Source organism: Ovis canadensis, chromosome 1 (genome assembly GCF_042477335.2).
Source record: "Ovis canadensis isolate MfBH-ARS-UI-01 breed Bighorn chromosome 1, ARS-UI_OviCan_v2, whole genome shotgun sequence".
NCBI lineage: Eukaryota > Metazoa > Chordata > Mammalia > Artiodactyla > Bovidae > Ovis > Ovis canadensis.
This window is the reverse complement of record NC_091245.1, coordinates 100,759,627-100,777,509: the sequence shown is the minus strand read 5'-3', so window position 1 is coordinate 100,777,509 and position 17,883 is coordinate 100,759,627. Positions and strand designations below refer to the sequence as shown.

The following is a 17,883-nucleotide window of genomic DNA, read 5'->3' as shown; positions in this document are numbered from 1 at the left end:
TTTATTAAGTCCATAAACATAGAAGGTGCTGTGGTGATCACCCTTTATTAGTTTATAGTTATCTGGCACATATCCATGAACATTGGATATTGAGAGAACAGAACAAAACTTTTAAACCAGAAATGATGGGATTTCATCCTGACATATCACACATTATGGGAATGTTTAGTGGTTTGGAATCCATGTGATTTCTCAGCCTTAGGGGAAAAAAAAAAGGTGAAATCTTACCATTTGCTACAACATGGATAGACTTGATGGTATTAAGCTAAGTGAAATATCATTCAAAGGAAGACAAACAGCATGCAGTTTCACCGCATGTGGAATATTTTTTTTAAATTTTAAAATGAACCATCTGAACCATTCAAAACAAACATATAAACAGGTAATGGTTATCAAATAGGTAACAGTTATCAGAGGGAAAGACTGAAGTGGGGAGGGAAAAGTGAGTAAGAGGAGTCAACTATACGGCAAGAGATGGAAAGTAAACCTATTTAATGGTGAACTTGCTGTAATGTATACAGAAGTTAAAATATACTGTACACATAAAAAATATAGTTATAAATGAAAAAATAAGTAAAATGATATCCTAGCAGGGTACAGAGAGCCTGGCAAAAGCCAAGGGGGCAGCTGTACTTCCCTGAAGGCTCTCTCCTGAGGTAGGTGGTTCTAGTGTTCAGTCTGGCCCACGACCCCACTGCCCACCAAGGGAATCTGGAGGAGGCTGGAGGGCAGCCTGTGCTGTGGAGGGCCAGGGATGACAGCCTAGTGGCCTTCCTATAGCCACTGGCCTGCACTGCCAAAGAGAGCTGAATAAGACATTGCCTGAAATTTCTTACAGCCTGAAGAGAATGGGGCAAGAGGGGCCTCCTTGCCAGGACAAAACCTTCCCCGAGTCTTGGAGGACAAGGTCCCATGGGAGCTGGTTGAGAGGGAGATGCCAAAGGAAAAGAGCAATAGCAGCCCAACCAATGATCTTAGGATGTCTGCAAGTTCCTCTCAAATGGTGGAGCAAGTCATGTATACGGAGAGAGAGTAAGAACACAAATGTGGGGAAATGTTAATTGATGCATTGAAATGGAGAATATATGCAGTTACTCTTCTTGCAAATTTTCGTAAGTTTCAGTGTACTTTTTAAAGGAATAAGTACTCAGCCAGTTTCGTGCAGCCATGAAATTAAAAGGCACATGCTCCTTTGACGAAAAGCTATGACCAACCTAGACAGCATATTAAAAAGCAAAGACATCACTTTGCTAACAAAGGTTTATATAGTCAAGCTAAGGTTTTTCCAGTAGTCATGTAGGGATGTGCGAGTTGGACCATAAAGAAGGTTAAGCACCAAAGAACTCATGTTTTCAAATTCTTGTGCTAGAGAAGACTCTTGAGAATCCCTTGGACTGCAAGGAGATCAAACCAGTCAACCCTAAAATAAATAAATCCTGAATATCCATTGGAAGGACTGATACTAAAGCTGAAACTCCTATTCTCTGGCCACCTGATGCAAAGAGCTGACTTATTGGAAAAGACTGATGAAAAAACTGATGCTGATTGTAGGCAAAAGAAAAGGGCAGCAGAGGGTGAGATGGTGAGATAGCATCACTGACTCAATGGACATGAATTTGAGCAAATTCCAGGAGACGGTACAGGACAGGCTGGTGTGCTGCAGTCCATGGGGTGGCAGAGTCAGATTGGCCTTAGCGACCGAACAGTAACAAAACAATTGGTACTCAAGTCCCAAGTTCTCTTTAGAGGGACACTGAAAGTGAGGCTTTAGGTTTCTGGTGAAGGGAGGAGTGGAGGTGAGGGGCTGTTCCGACTGCTCCTCACATCTCCCCTCTATCACCCTAAGAAATGCCCTGGACCCTGGGATTCTACCTCATTGGCTGAAGGATTTGATGCAGACTCCACTGCAACTGGACGGTGGGACACATAACACTTGTGGGCAGGAAGTGAAGATTGCTGGAGATGCAGCCAAAACTTAAAAAAAAAAAAAAAAAAAAAAGTAACCAGCCTCCCCTGACCGGGAATCGAACCCGGTCCGCGGCTGTGAAAACGCCAATTCCTAGCCACTAGATCACCAGGGAACTACGTGCTCTTGTCCTCATAAGTAACAATAGGAAACCTGAAACGACTGTGTGGTGTCTCTCGCCCTCGAGTTCTGAGTCCTGCACCCCGCCCCCCTCCAAACAATTGTGCCCTGCTTTCTCCGAATAAGCCCCACACCAAAAGCCGAGCGCTCTGCGAGACAGTAGACGCGCCCGCGAGGTCTGCCTGGTTTTCAAGTCCCCACGACTTGCCCAGTGCCGGCGCACCTCACAACTGCCCTGGAGACGCGCCCTTTCCCGGCGAGCGCGCGTGGAGAGCAGGTCGCCGGGGCGGGGGCGGGAGAGGCGGGAGGACAGCCCCGCGGGTGAGACCTCGGGATCCCCAGCGACACGAAAGACTCTAGGCGGGTGCAGGAACCGGGAGGGCTGGATGCAAAGCGCTTGCGAACAAGGCTCCACACCCAGACCTGGATTCCGTCCGGTCTTCCCCCGACGACCTGCTGCCCTGCGGTTCTCCCGCCTTGGATGACACCATCTCCAGCTCCCTGGGCTCAGACCTCCAGTTGTCCCTGACGCCGCGCTTTCCTCAGACCCACATCCAAATAGTCAGGACTTGGCGTTTGCTTCTCAGTCCCACACAGTCCCAGTCCCTCCTTTTCGAGACTCTGGACTTGGGCAAACGACTCTGCTGAGAAAGGTGGTCTCTCGGGCACCCGCTGTGCCCCCGCTCCGTCGGGGAAAGGACTGCCACCCCCTCCTCTTGTCCACGTAGGACGGCAGCGCGCTGGACGCAGCCGAAAAGACCGCGAATCCGCTCCTCTGGCTGGACGTGGGAGGTCCTAAAGGGGAGGAAAGCAGGGGAATCTCATGAAAGGTCCTGATCTATTTTCATGTCCGCCTCTGTGGGGACTCAGGCTCCAGCGCTGGTGAGGGTGCTGCCGCGCAGTTGCACCCGCGACTGCACTCGGAGTCCACGCGGAACCAGGCGGAGCCCTGCGGCCCGGGGGCCGGTGCGCACGCGGCCCGCGCGCTCCTCCGGGTGGGAGCCCCTGAACCTCAGACGGGAAGGAAATGGCTGTGACCGTCGCACTAAGAAAAGAAGAAGAAACCACTGCAGGAGAAAACGCATATGCATTCCCAAGCTTGTGAAGCTTAACTTCTAAAGGAAACCAGGGACAGGGAGACACACAGACAACAAAGCATTAAATTCTTTCAGCAAAAAGAAATGCTTTCTGCCCGTTGGCGTTATGCTGTGAAGTGAACACGAAAACCCATCCTGCTTTCTGGGGGAAATTGACTTTACCTCTCTGTGGTTCTAGGTTAAGATTCGCACTCCATGATCCGTTGAACTGGAATATTATAAAAGGCAAATAAGTTTTAGACATCTTACCGGGATGGGAAGAGAGTTTAGGGGAGAATGGATACATATTTATGTACAGCTGAGTCCCTTTTCTGTCCGCTTGAAACTGTCACAACATTGTTAATGAGCTATACTCCAATATAAAATAAAAAGTTCTTTTTAATTTAATTTTTTTTGAAGTTTTAGACATTGTAAACGATAAAGCAAAGCTATCCTTAAAGAAGAACCTCAACCGATGAGGAATGAACCACCATGAGATTTGCGTTGACCGAGCCTGGCTCCCCCGCGGCTTGAGGCGGGGCCTGGTCTGCAAACGAACTCAGTACAGGCGGGGAAGAATGGCTCTGCCGGCGTTGATGCTCGCTATTTTCAAACAGATAAAAGACCTGAGCCGTCAGCCTTTGCTGGGCTTCCTGCTGAACGTGAAAGCGTGATGGAAGTCTTGACATCTAACCCCCCGGCTCCTGCGGCTTCTGGAAACTGGCGAGTCAGCAGTGGCGACCCTTACACTCCGATGCATAGCTGTGGAACTGGAGACCCTACCTTGGGTGCCGGACCTCCAGGCTAGACTGTTGGGGACCCAGGGACCTCGTTTCGGGGAAGGCGAGGAACCTTAGCCAGAGTTCAGTCTCCTCACCTGAGGGATCGCCTGTGCCCCTACAGTCCTTTTCCTTTCAAGAATGTTTGTGGCCAGGCGTGGTAAGAGGTACAGTTCTTGAGATGTGTCATTAGACAACAACAGTTATCTGGTTTCCGTAGTGTAGTGGTTATCACGTTCGCCTAACACGTGAAAGGTCCCGGTTCAAAACAGAGCTGTATGTTTACATGCTTTTTCTTCTTCTCCCTGAAACTTACTTTCACCTTTAAACCCTCCCACCGCTCCCCCACAGCCCTCCCCGCCCCAGTCGATAAAGAATCTGCCTGCAATGCAGGAGACCAGGGTTCGATCCCTGGATGGGGAAGATCCCCTGGTGAAGGGAATGGCTACCTACTCTAGTATTCTTCCCTGGAAAATCACATGGACAGAGGAGCCTGGCGGGCTACAGTTCACGGGGTCACAAGAGTCGGACACGACTTGATGACTAAACCACCACCACCCCCAACATACACATATCAAAAAAGAAAAAAAAAACACACAAAAAACTGGGCTAGAGAGATGGATTATAGCAGCGTGTGCAGCTGCACTTTTATGGCCCACCCACAAATACAGGAGAAATTCCCGAATTACCTAAAAGCCTATTCAGCACTAGGAACCAGACCTCCCTTTGTCTGCTCTGAGTCACTTTGAAGACCAGGCCACAGGAAGTCCAAGGAGGGCACAAAGCCAGCTTCAGGTTAGCTTTCCTCTGGAAATGCCCTCACCTTCTCATCTGGTGCCTAAATCTCCTCTACACGCTGAGAGGCATTTCATCTCTGAAAACCAAGAAGCTTTTCCCTGTGAAGTTCACTCGCTTTTCCCCACCTCAGCACACCTGTGGAACAACTTGGTTTGCCCGACAGAACTTAAGAGACTGTCAACATCCCAGTGCTCAACCCAAAGACACATAGATGAAGGATTTCAGGTTCTAGAATTGCATGGAAAGGAGTCCTTACATGTGCCATTGTCAGGAGAGACCCCGGAGTCAGGTGAGAGATCAGGAAGCAGACCTATCCCCTCATCACCCGCTGAGAACACCTAACAAGGAAACTGAGATTCAGAAAGAGAGCATGACCTTGGCTCTGCTGTACACAGCACTAAAACCAAACCAGGAGGGACCCAGCCTGTCACCTTTCAGCCTGGCCTCCGAGCCCAGAATATCACCCAGGAGAGAGAGTGAAGGGAGTTGAGCAGACAAGGGCTGGAGCCTTGCCCAGGTGCATGCAGCCCTGGGCCACTGGGACTCACCTCCTTTTCTGCTCTGCCACTCTCAGAAATTTAACCTTTACTGTCAGTTTTCAACTGGAAAAGCCAAATTAGAGGGAGGAGGTAGTAAGGTAATGTCTGGTTGCCTGGTAGCTACAATTTGGCATTGTTACTGCTGTGGTCTGGATTCAGTTCCAGGTCAGGAAAGCTCTGCTGCTGCTAAGTTGCTTCAGTCGTGTCCGACTCTGTGCGACCCCATAGACGGCAGCCCACCAGGCTCCCCTGTCCCTGGGGATTCTCCAGGCAAGAATATTGGAGTGGGTTGCCATTTCCTTCTCCAATGCGTGAAAGTGAAGTCACTCAGTCATGTCTGATTCTTCGTGACCCCATGGACTGCAGCCTACCAGGCTCCTCCGTCCATGGGATTTTCCAGGCAAGAGCACTGGAGTGGGTTGCCATTGCCTTCTCCCAGGAAAGCTCTAAATTGCATTAAATCTTCCTCTTCCTGACCAGAGGTGGTTTGCTGCAAGGCACAGGCAAGACCCTGTGCAGGGTTCCTGTGGCCAGGTGCCCTTCAGGTCAGGGAAGAGAAATGTGATGAACCACCAGGACTTCTCCCCTCCAGTCTTTTCTTTCTTTATTTCAGAAACCTAGTGTCTCACATATGGAGTTTTCATTCAAAGAGAACCTGGGACTTGAGTTCTAAAAACTCATTAAGAAAACAAAAACATAAAACCTTTTAAAATACAAAAAAAAATTGAAATCCTCATATCGTATATTCTGTCCCAACTGCACAGTTAACATTTTCCCGCATTTGCTTTCTCATTCTCTCCATCTACACGATTTGCTCCATCATTTGAGAGTAACTTGCAGGCATCTCAACTCAAGACCACTGGTTGGGCCACTGTTGCTCCTTTCCTTTGGTCTTTCCCTCAAAACCAGCTCCTGTAGGACCTGTCCTCCAAGGTCAGGGGAAGCCTTTGTCCTTGCACAGAGTTCCTGCTTGCCCCTTCAGGAACCTGAAATCTGTTCTCTTTAGGCTGCAGAGAAGCTTCAGGCAGTGTTTTATTCTGCTCTCCCCAAAGTGTAGGCCAGGCTTGCCCTGTGCTTGTAGGAACTCTACTAGGCTGTCATCCCCCCAGCACTGCCTGCTCTTGGAACTCCTCCTGGTCGCCTTGCTGGGCACTGGGGTCTTGGGTCAGCCTGAGCGCTAGAACCACCCACCTCCTGAAAAACCCTTCTGGGAAGTGCAGCTGCCCTCTTGTCTCTTGCCCGGCTCTTTTTGTTCTGCAGGGAGCATAAAGTGTTTCAACTGGACAGAAAGATAAAGGATCTTTCCTGTGATGGGAGGATGAAGGGATCAGGTGGGAAATGCATTAAAGGGAGAGGGAGAGTTCTCAAGAGCTTCCCACAATTGTCTGCATTGGTGCTGTCAGAGGGTTGGCTGCCCTGTGATCATGGTATGTAGTCTTGTCTCACCCTGGCCTTGGCCTGGCCCTGGGTCCAATCTGAGTCCAAGCAAAGAGAGGCAACCTGGTTTGCAGTACATAATCCATTGTGCCTCTCTCCAAAATGAGGTAGTCACTGAACTTCTAGTTCCAGGATCCCGGTGGATGGAATCCATGGGTTGGGTTTTCTCCTTTTTCCTTGAACTTCCTTTCTTGGTGATCCATAACTCGGCGGGGGGAGGGAGGGGGAAATTAGCTCAGGAAAAAAGTTTAGCTCTGGATAAATTTGTGATCGTCGGTGTTAGGTAAAAGAAAAAATACTTTTAAAGACTTTTAAGAATTCTAATAATTGACATATAATGACATAGACAATGTTCCTGTCATGTTATGTTTCTAAAAATGACTCCTTTTATGCATCATGTGTGTGCATGTTCGCAATTGACTGTTTGCAATCCTATGGGGAGTCTATAGGTAAGAATAGTGGAGTGGGTTGCCATGCCCTTTTCTGGGGGTCTTCCCAACCCAGAAATGGAACCAGCATCTCTTATGTCTCCTGCATTGGCAGGTGGGTTCTTTACCACTAAGCACCACCTGGGAAGCCCTGTATGCATCACACTAGTTTAGTAACTTCAGTCTAAAAGCTGTTTTATGTTGTCTTCCAGATTTTCTAATAATGAAAAAAATATTGGTGGCAAAGAGCTCTAATCCAGTGTTTGTAGAAGTCTTGGATTTATTTTCTCTTCAAAATTCTAATGACACTGAACTGTCTGATTTTCCTACACTGGTTTTACTGGTCCAATAAGCAAACTTAAATCTTATAAATATTTTTTATAAAATTTTAAAATATGTGTTGTAATAAATTAAATGTACCATGGGCTTCCTATGGTACTAGCAGTAAAGAAAACCGCCTACCAATGCAGGAGACACAAGAGATAAGGGTTCGATCCCTGGGTCGGAAAGATCCCCTGGGGCAGGAAATGGCAATCAGCTCCAGTATTATTACCTGGGAAATTCCATGGACAGAGAGGCCTGGTGGCCTCCGGTTCATAGCTTCTCTGTCCATGGGGCCACAGAGAGTCAGCTGAGCAACTAAGCCTAAATAATATACCATATGATAAATGGAGACTAAGTCATAATTCTAGAAGCCACTATGTTGATTATTCTACCTACCATTTTTGGGATAACCACCTCATTATTTTTATAGATTATAAAGTGTCCATATGGTCACAGATTAAGAGGAGGTGTCAGTACTTTAAGGGATGTCAGTGAGCATGGCCATCCCTGTCACTTTAAGAAGTGTAAAACACACGTCTGTGCCAGGAATTAAGGAGCTGTCACTGGAGACTTCTTTCCCTAAAATGTTATTTATTTTAAAAAAAAATTTATGTGTGGGGCAGGTGTGTTCCTTGTTACCTGCCTTCTAGATTGTGAGTCACTCTTTCCTGTTCTTTGTTAGGTTTTCTTTGTCTTTTTCACTGTTAGTGCCATGGGAGGGAAATGGGAGGCCACACCTGGAAAGGACACAGTGCCAAGCTGTTATGCTCTGCTATGTTCCAAATGTGGGCTCAGCAAGGCAGGGGTTTGTCTTGGGTTTGCTCAACACACAGCATCTCTCCCAGAGGAGGGCCTGGCACTTAGTAAGCCCCTAATATGTGTTCAGTGATGAAAGGCATTCTAACAAGAGACCCCAGAAAACAGAAGAGAAGGAGAGAAAAATGGGTAAAATTGGGGGCAGCCTAGAGTACGAGGGACAGAGGAGGACAGACAAAGAGAAATACCCATACACAGGCATGCGCGCACATGCGCACATACACACACACACATAGATTGTCCAAGAACCATATTTAGTGTATAAAGGCAAAGGGCCCAATTATGCTCCGGAGATTCAACAGAAGAACCAAGGGAAGGTGTGCCAATAATTCTTGGTATTCAGGTCTGCACATGATGCATTATCAGTAGCAGGATTCTCGGTTCTGATGATTTGTCTCAAGTAGGCTAATTTCTTTTTCAAACACTGTCAAGGAATCACATGGAGACAGTGGTCAGTTTGCTAATTCACCCTGGTATAGGAGGCAGCCCAGTCATTAAAGTGTGTGCATACAATGAAGGCAAAAGGCAGTCCACAAAGGAAAGGCAAGAGGAGCAAATGTCTGAGACCAGTGGTTTCCCTAACTCCGGTAGGTAAGCTACGTGGCAGGAGGCAATCTCAAGTCATTCTAGTACCCAGTCACGTAGGTCGCTACTGAAAATGCAGAGGGAAAGGAACAAGCTGCTCTGACTGGACTGACTCCATTTTGAAAAGAACGGGAACTCCATGTTACACTCTCGGTGAACTTTGGACTGTATATTGGGAGGCCATGGAAATAAAATGCAGAGCAGACCTCTCTGGTACAGGGAAACCAAACCAGGCTGACCCCGTACCTAGACTTCCCGGAGCCAAAAAGAATGCAATGTCCACTATGTAATCAATCACTATCTGTAATCTTAATAATACCCATTGTTGATGTAGGCTAAACTGCATGTCCAGATGACTTTAGAATGTAAATTTATGGCTGTAACCTGATTGTATCTCTTACTAACATTGTCCAGAGTGGGCTTTAGAGAATTTGGGGGTTGTGAGCTTGGGCACGTATGCTTTGGGTATAAAAAGTTGTCACAAAAATTGGTCGGCGTCCCTTACTAAAGCGGAATCTCTGCCTCAGACCCACTGGTATAATAAACTCTATTCCACTATCCGCGCTGTCCTTCTGAGTGAGTTTGCTTCCCAGGGCTCTTGGCTACAACAAAAACAATTGGAAGTTGTTCGAAGACTTTCTAAACATCTTGGAGGTTTAGTTGCTGAACATATGCAGTAGGGTGTCTGTGGGTAATGGCCACATTGCCCTTCTGTTGTATTTCTTGCTTAGGAGGGCACCACTCCCCAGTTTGGATGAACAGATAGATGCATAGAAAGCTTGTCATACTGACAAGAAGAAGATCTTTCATCAAATTGGAACAATACACTGGAATATCAATAAACACAACTCCTACTGAAGCTCAACTAGGAACATAAAAAGATGCCTTCAGCTCCTGGCAAATGTGGAGTGACAGAAATTTTATTTATCTTCTTGCCTGAAATACCCTCCCCTTCTTCCCTGCTTCCAAGGGGGGCGGGGGTGGGGAGGAAGAAAGACATGAAACACTAGCTTTCCAAACAATGGAAATAGGCAATAAAAAGACAAATCACGGAGAGATGAAAAACAAGCAAGGTGAGCCCTACCATTGGTTCAGCTTACTAATTTCAGAGAGACTGCAAACTGGGCATGGGGAACAAGATCTGAGGCCAGCTCCTTGATAGTGAAGATAAAGCCAAGAGCCTGTGGAGAGCAAAGTAGCTGGAGTCCATAGGACAAAGATCCAGTGATGAGAGAGATGGAAGAGAGAATCCAGACATATGAAAAAGATCTCCCTCAAATAGTAAACAGAGTTCTGATCAGAGCCTACTTGCAGAGCAATTGCATAATGACAAGGAAAGAAATTCTGAAAAGATCATAGAACTGTGTCTGTTACTCACACAGGGCAGAAAATCTTACTCACTCCCACCAGCCATATTGGGCTACTCATCATTCCTCGACCATTGGCTAGAGACCTCAGCAATTTTGCCTCACTCATGGGAACACTCAGTCCTAGACTGACTTACCTAAAAATCATAAAAGCAAGGTCCAAAAACATGAAAGTAGTTACAAGTCACTTACCTGTCCCCCAGAATAAATCTCAAGATATATAGGAATGCCAAAATAGCCAGTTTCCCCAAAACAAAACTTTGACAATGTCTGGCATCCAAAGAATACCAAGAATGCAAAGAAGCAGGAAAACATATCCCATAAGGAGGAAAAATAATCTATCCAAACTGAACCAGATTTTAAATTATAGAGAGGATTTTAAAATAGTTATTATGACTGTGTTACATATGTCCAGTTAAGGAGAGATGTAGAGCATAGACAAAAGATGAGACCCAAACTTCAGAGATGAAAAATATAATATCTGGGATGATACATTCACCAGCTAGAATTAACAATAGATGAGACATTGCAGGGGGAAAAAAAAAAGGATAATGGAACACAAAGCCACAATCAATTTTTAAATATCCACAGTGAAATTCCCACTCAAAAAAAAAAAATTTAATAGCATGCGTAAGTGAAGGGTAGGGCAATTTTAGAAAGTCTAATATAATCAAAGTCCCTGAAAACACTGAGGGTAAATTTCGTGAAAGAAAATATTTTTGAAGAAATAATGACAGAAAACATTACAATCATAATTAAAATTATAAGCCCACTGAAACAAGGAACCAAATGGACCCTAACACACTGTAATTAAACTGTTCAATTCCACTGAAAAAGAAGCAATCTCAAAAGAAGCACGACAGAAAACAAAAAGATCATATCAGATTTCTCATCAGAAGCAGTGGATATAAGATAGTGGTAAAGCAACTATACCCCAATTTAAAAATAAAAACTTTTTGAAAGGAATCAAGAAATAGGAAAATAAACTCTGATATATACAGTTACAAAAAAAAAGAGAAGATGATAGTGGAATAACATCTTTAAAGGATTGGGGGGAGGGGGTGGGAAACAGTTTATGTAGAATTCTACACTTCTCCCCACCCCCCTCCCAAAGTCTTGGAGAGATAAAAATGAAAATTTTACAGACATACAAATGTTGAAAGACTTCATCACCAGCAGAACCACACTACAAGAAATGTTAGCGTCCTCCAGGAAAAAGGAAACTCACACTAGCTGGAAATAAGGATGTACACAAATTGATGGACAATGAAAATGGCATCTGTGGGAGAAATATACATTTATTATTATTATTGGTATTATCATTACTGTTTAAACCTTTTTAAAAACATGTGACAGTTTAAAGAAAAGTAACAATAATAGATTGTGGAGTTTATAACATAAGCAAAGTAAACATGCATGACAATAGCATAAAGGCCAGTAGGGGAGAAATGTAAAAAGGTGTGACATGGCTTGAAGGCAGACTGTGGTGAGTTACAGATGTATGTTGTAAAGCCTAAAGCAATCGCTAAAATAACAAAACACAGTTATAGCTAATAGGCCAATGAAGGTGAGAGAATGGAACCATATACAAAACCATGTAAACACTATGATAGAGCAGTTGCTCTTCCGGAACTCTGTCCTATAAGATATGTGCACAAGATTGATGAATGCGTATTCATTGTAACAGAAAATGCATAGAGCCAAATGAATTTCAAAGTTAGATGGGAAGGATTCAATAAATACTAGTACAAACAATGGGAGAAACTTCATTGCTAAAAGGAACCCAGAGGATAACGATGAGATGAAGAATCCTGGATTCTAAGTAACCTGTTTTCCTCCAGAGCACTTCCGTGGGGATCAGTGATGTCCTCGCTTATGTCCTCCTGTTGTGCATAAGATTCAGGGAACAAAAGGGTAATGGAGGACTTCTGCACCTTTAGGGGAATGTGCAGGGTAGTAATAACCGCACCCTGTTTTCATTCTGAAAAAGTAGGAACCGTCCCTGGGTGGGCTTGAACCACCAACCTTTCGGTTAACAGCCGAACGCGCTAACCGATTGCGCCACAGAGACACCTGGAGGTGTCGCCCTATTTCCCCTCCCCCACCTCTTTCCCTTAGATTGCAAGCAAGCCTTCCACGCTAGGAGGAGCCACTCATCCTTCTCCGAACAGTTATACCCGCTCCAAAGCCTCCGAACACCAGGGAAACCTGTGGGGAAGCCGGGGGTCGGGCGATTCCGAAAGCAGAAGTGCAGTCGAGCGTCCCCGCAGCGCCTGGCGCCACGCTCCCCGCAGATGCAGAGCCCCGGAGCCGCTCCGGACCTGATCCGAGCGGGCCCCAGGGAAGCTGAACCCCGAGTGGACTCTGTGCTGCCTCCCAGTTTGCTCTGCCTTCATTCGACCGTCTGCGCCCCTGGCGTTGCCCCCTTTCTCCCTGCGTTCAGCCGGCCAAGGGAGCCAGAAAGAGGGCTTGGGGACGGTTTATCAAAACAGAAATATAAACAGGCGGGAATGAAGCAGGGGCGGCAAGGACAAAGCAAAGATAACTTCCGGAAGCAGGTGCAGAGACAAGGACTGGACGCAGGGGAAATGAAAACTGCAACAGACTTGAGAGGGCGTAACGGAGGGAAGGTGCGAGAGAGAATCAGGAGTGCCTGCAATTATCCAACAATAAAGCAGCACAGTAATTGGAACGGATTTGTCAAAGTTAAAAGAGCAATATCGCATCTTGCCTACCGTACAGTGGCGCGCCGTGATCGTATAGTGGTTAGTACTCTGCGTTGTGGCCGCAGCAACCTCGGTTCGAATCCGAGTCACGGCAGTGTTTGTCTTTATCTTCTGCATTGTATCTGCCAAAACAACTCTTGGCCTGAAAGGAAATCATTAAGTTGTGTTTACAGAACAAAATGTTTGTATCATTAATGGGCAGCTGTTTTAATACTGTAATGTGTAGTTGTCACCAGGATCGACAGAAAATTTTTATCATTCAAGCATTGCCCTTGATACTTTCCAGGTAATGCATATCCATCCTCTGATACTTAACTCTGATGTCTACTCCTTCAGGCTTCTTTCTTCAAGTTCATGTGAATGAATGTATAATTTTTCTATCTAGCTATTAACAAGCGACATGATGTTTTTGATACATATGTATGTTATTGAATTTCTCACACCTTAATTTTGGCATTAAGCTAATATAAAACTGTGTCACAAATGATGGACATTAGGATAATTTCAAACTACAGCTTTTGGGAAAGGCTCATATAAATGCCATTCTACTAGTTATTTGTGGATGTGAGCATAAAATTCCATTGAAAGAAAGGGAGTAATGGACAGGAAATTGTCAAGGAAGGCAAGACCAATGGCTTTCTATCCTAGAGGTTTTAGTATGCCAGAGGGGAGAGGAGCAGTGAGGCAGGTCGTAGAAAAGTGGAATATTTATTGCCACTGAAGAGCACTAAAAAGGTGACTAGGAAGTAGATTGTGGCTGCCAGTTACCATGACTAAACACTCATGGTTCCATAACCTTATTTGCCACTAGCAACAGCTGCAGAAAATTGCCTCCTCTCACTTATGCAATTTCTGAGTGCAGTTACATAGACCTTACATTTTTCACAAAATGTTAACTCAAAATAGTTCATAGACTTAAAAGGAACATGCTAAATTATAGAAGTTCCAGAAGATAGCATAGGAGAAAATCTATGTGATCTTAGGCTTGACACTAAGTTTCCTGGGTATGAAACAACATAGTGCAATGTAGTCCGAGACTGGGATAGGAAAAAGGATATGTAGTGACAATGGTTTCGGTTTCAAAAATTCCAAACCTCAGAGGTTTTAGTGGATAAACTCGAAAGACATACTCCCAACAGGAGAGGTCTGCAGCATTAGCGGTTTGGAAGCACTTTGTGGCTTCAGAGGGCTGCAAAAACTGATTTTTCCAAGACAGCATCTTAAGCTGTGCATTAGTCAGGAATTGAACCCATATCTCCTGGATGGGAGGTGAGAATTCCGCCACTAAACCACCAGTGCTCTCCTGTAAGTCCTTGCTCTCAGCTTCACCAGGAAGAGTCACAGAAATGATGTTGCAAGGCCAGTTCAAAAAATCAGTTTATACAGGCCTCTTTATTCAAAATGCAGAACAAAGCCCCCAAAGCACACCCAGAACAGAAGTTTGTATAGGAGGTTTAGGTCAGGAAACACCATCAAGATGTGGAATTCAAATCAAAATACTGGACTTCATTTCCTCACTTAGGATGCATTCTCTTCGCCCTCCTGTGGCTTGGTGCCTTCCAAATCCTTTCCCCTCACTCTTGAGACAAACACCAATTCTTCCCTAAACAGGCATTCCGGACCCAGAGACAGTTTGGGAGGCTCAAAATTTGGAGATGTGCCTGAGTTACTTCAGAAGATCTGAATGACAATTAAGCCTCTCTTCTCCCAAAGCTCTTTTTCTTTCTTTCTTTTTTAAAAAAATTTTAAAGCAACTTGATATCCTCTTCTCCTGATTCAATAACAGTAACATAAATTATAACAAAAATTTATTGAAGTGGACACCTAAGTGAATTTAATCTATTCTCTTCAGAATTAATGACTAACCAGGTAAGATACTCTTTTGAGTTGCTGAAAAGGCCAAGAATCAAATGGCCTTGCTTTTAAGCTCTTGTGTTTGAGAGAGACCTACGAAAGGGTGAATAAATTAAAATTTCACTCCAAGATTTCCCTTTAGCCCCACCCTCTTTGGTCATTCAAGGAGGGCAATGAGAAGAATGATTGCATTTGATTCTGGATAGATGCTGGATTGCTACTCTTCTGTCTAACATAAATTTATTTTGCCCTTTGCCTTGTCTGATATTCAAATTATCCCTTTTTTATTCTTTAAAAAAAAATTAGCCTGAAATAGGCCAAGCACTAATCCATGCACAATCACTGCACAGTGCAGAGCCCCAGAGTTTCTCTCCTCCTGAGCATCTCTTTTAAGTCCTTAGAAAAGCCCAAGGATCAAAATAGCCAGTTTTCAGACTCTGGTGTCTCACAGAGACCTACACAAAAGTATAAGTGAGGTTTTCGCACCAAGGTTTATTCCCTTCATCACACCACACCATACCTTTCCCCTCTCCTTCCCATCTCTTGAGTTGTTTTCAGCTCTGAAGATCCACTCAAGATCTTTTTAGCACATTACACTCAAGCAAAACTTTATTTTTGATCATTTTATTCTCCACCTTTTTCAGTTGTTATGCTGCAGTTCCGATGCTTTGCAGACTCATCATTCTGCCTATCTCACTAAATTTATTTTTTCTTTATCTGTTAGTGTGTGTGTGAGAGAGAGAAACTTTCCTTTATTTGCTCCTGTCTCTCTCTTCCCTTATTTAACAACTCTAGACTATAAACTATGCTAGGCACTGTGCTATCTCTTGAAAATATTTTATTTACATACATAGTCTTGGTTTTTGTGGGAAATATAAATCTTTTTCTTATGAAAATATGTCTTTGGAAGACAAAGTCAAGTAAAATGTGATTTTGTTAGAACACAATGTCAAAAGCAAAGTGGACATATCACACATTCAATTCTGGCAGTCAGGAAAGTCTCTCCAGGGGAAACTTCTGAACTGAGACCTGAAGAACGAGGATGAGTTTGAAGAATGAAGAGGGAGTTGTGAAAGGACTCCCTGTAGAGAGAAGCAAGTCCCTGAAAGGGAGAGAGTTCCTGAAACATCAAGTTACTTCACTGTTGCTGGACTTGGGAACTGGCAAGAGGTATCTTGATGATAAGGAGGGGGAGAAGCAGGTACATGTCCTAGAAGTAAGAAGACATTTTAGTGAAGGAATATGGGGACACTGGGTGGCTTTAGGCCACAGGCATGTTCAGATTTGGGCTGTGCAAGGGCACTCAGGATACAGTGAGGCAAATGAATACCACTCAGTCATAAGAAAGAACAAAATTTTGCCATTTGCTGTTCATGGATGGACTGGGAGGGCATTAAGCTGAGTGAAATTAGTCAGACAGAGAAAGGCAAATACTGTATGATCTCACTTAGAGGTGGAATCTAAAAAACACAACAAACTAGTAAATATAACAACAACAACAACAAAAGATTAAAAGAGCAAACTAATGGTTATCAGTGAGTTGGGGGGCAACATAAGGTTGGGAGTGCGGAAGGTTCAGACTGTTAGGTGTAAGATAGGCTCAAGGAGGTATTGTACAACATGATGAATATAGCCAATATTTAGTAACAACTGTAAATGGAAAGTAACCTTAGAACGTGTATATTTTGAAGTCTTAAATGTAAAATTTTTAATTAAAAATATTTTTTTTACTTGCCTATTTTAGCAAGTTAGACCATTTTCTCAGACTCTTTAAGACCATTGCATAGACTCTTTTGGGTAAAACTTAAGGTTGACAGTTGAAGGTCTAGGGTTACAAACAAAGGATCTGAATGAATCGCCGATGTTTTTCTGCAAGGGTCTGTTCTGTGATTGGAAAGAGCCTTTATCAGAGCTGTAATGTGAGCGAACAAAACCAATATTTCTATATTTCATTTGGTTGTCCCCACCGCATGCTATTGCCTAATTGTCAGTCTCTTTTGCAAGCCTTTCCTTTGAGTGCCTTTCAGTCTGTGAGTTCTATCTTCCAAAGACAACACCTATTTGGGAAGTCTTTTGTTTCCCGACCACCAGGCCCTTGGTTATTGTGGAGATTGTTTCTGGAGAGCTGTCAAAAGGTCACTCGTGGCAAGGCATTGGTGGTTCAGTGGTAGAATTCTCGCCTCCCACGCGGGAGACCCGGGTTCGATTCCCGGCCAGTGCATAGTGCCCAAGTGCTTTTCACACTTCCTTGTTTTGCCTAGTGCACGGTCAGGTCTGAATAGTAGGCGGTTCGCGGTTCTGGCCACCAGGAGCAGGAAAAGGAGAACTGAAAACCTCGAGGTGGTTCTGAACCGAAGACTGTAAGGGGACGAGGTCAACTGGGGCTTTGCAAAGCTCTGAGGTGTCTGGGTATATGGAGAAGCATTTGGTGGCTGGCAGCGCAGCAACCACCTCGCTGGTGGGTTCCTACCTTCCAATGTGTATTTCTGTGGGCCTTCGATTTAGAATATTTGGACTTGTTACTTTTCAGTTTTTCTCCCAGAAGGTCTTAGCAACCCAAAGAGCCATCAGGTCACTGATTCACACTCTGGAGCTTGGGCTGACGAATGGGCCATAACCCACCAGGGAGCGAGAATTAAGAGAGCAGCTGCGGCCCGGCCGACCCCCCAGTGTCCAAGGCGGCGCCAGCGGCCAAGGTAGAGGAAAGCCTGAGGGAAGGAATCCGCGCCGACAGGAGCGGAGATGCAAAGACGGGGTCTTGCGCAGCAGTGGCAAGATGTCTCTGAGGCTGTGCGCCGGACGTTGTGATGAATTTAACATCGTCAGCTAATTCGGCCTCTGCGTGTCCTGTGAGCCCATCAGTGTTCCAGGAAGGATCTCATGTACCTGGAAATGCGTGTCAACAGTACTATATATATAGTGGTTCTGTCGCTAAGTGGTGTCCGACTCTTTGCGACCCCATGGACTGCAGCACACACTGTCTCTCCGAGTTTGCCTAAGTTCCTGTCCATTGAATTTGGTGATGCCATCCAACCATCTCATCCTATGTTGTCCCCTTCTTCTCCTGC

The 17,883-nt window shown here is 44.9% G+C and overlaps 3 non-coding genes across 3 annotated transcripts; 2 read left to right on the top strand and 1 right to left on the bottom strand.

Annotated features, from left to right (window-relative positions):
- Positions 1 to 12,232: 12,232 nt before the first annotated feature.
- On the bottom strand, positions 12,233 to 12,306 carry TRNAN-GUU (transfer RNA asparagine (anticodon GUU)). The gene has a single exon. It is a non-coding gene; the product is annotated as a tRNA-Asn (tRNA).
- Positions 12,307 to 12,983: 677 nt separating this feature from the next.
- On the top strand, positions 12,984 to 13,055 carry TRNAH-GUG (transfer RNA histidin (anticodon GUG)). Its single transcript has one exon. It is a non-coding gene; the product is annotated as a tRNA-His (tRNA).
- Positions 13,056 to 16,965: 3,910 nt separating this feature from the next.
- Positions 16,966 to 17,036, top strand: TRNAG-CCC (transfer RNA glycine (anticodon CCC)). Its single transcript has one exon. It is a non-coding gene; the product is annotated as a tRNA-Gly (tRNA).
- Positions 17,037 to 17,883: the final 847 nt, after the last annotated feature.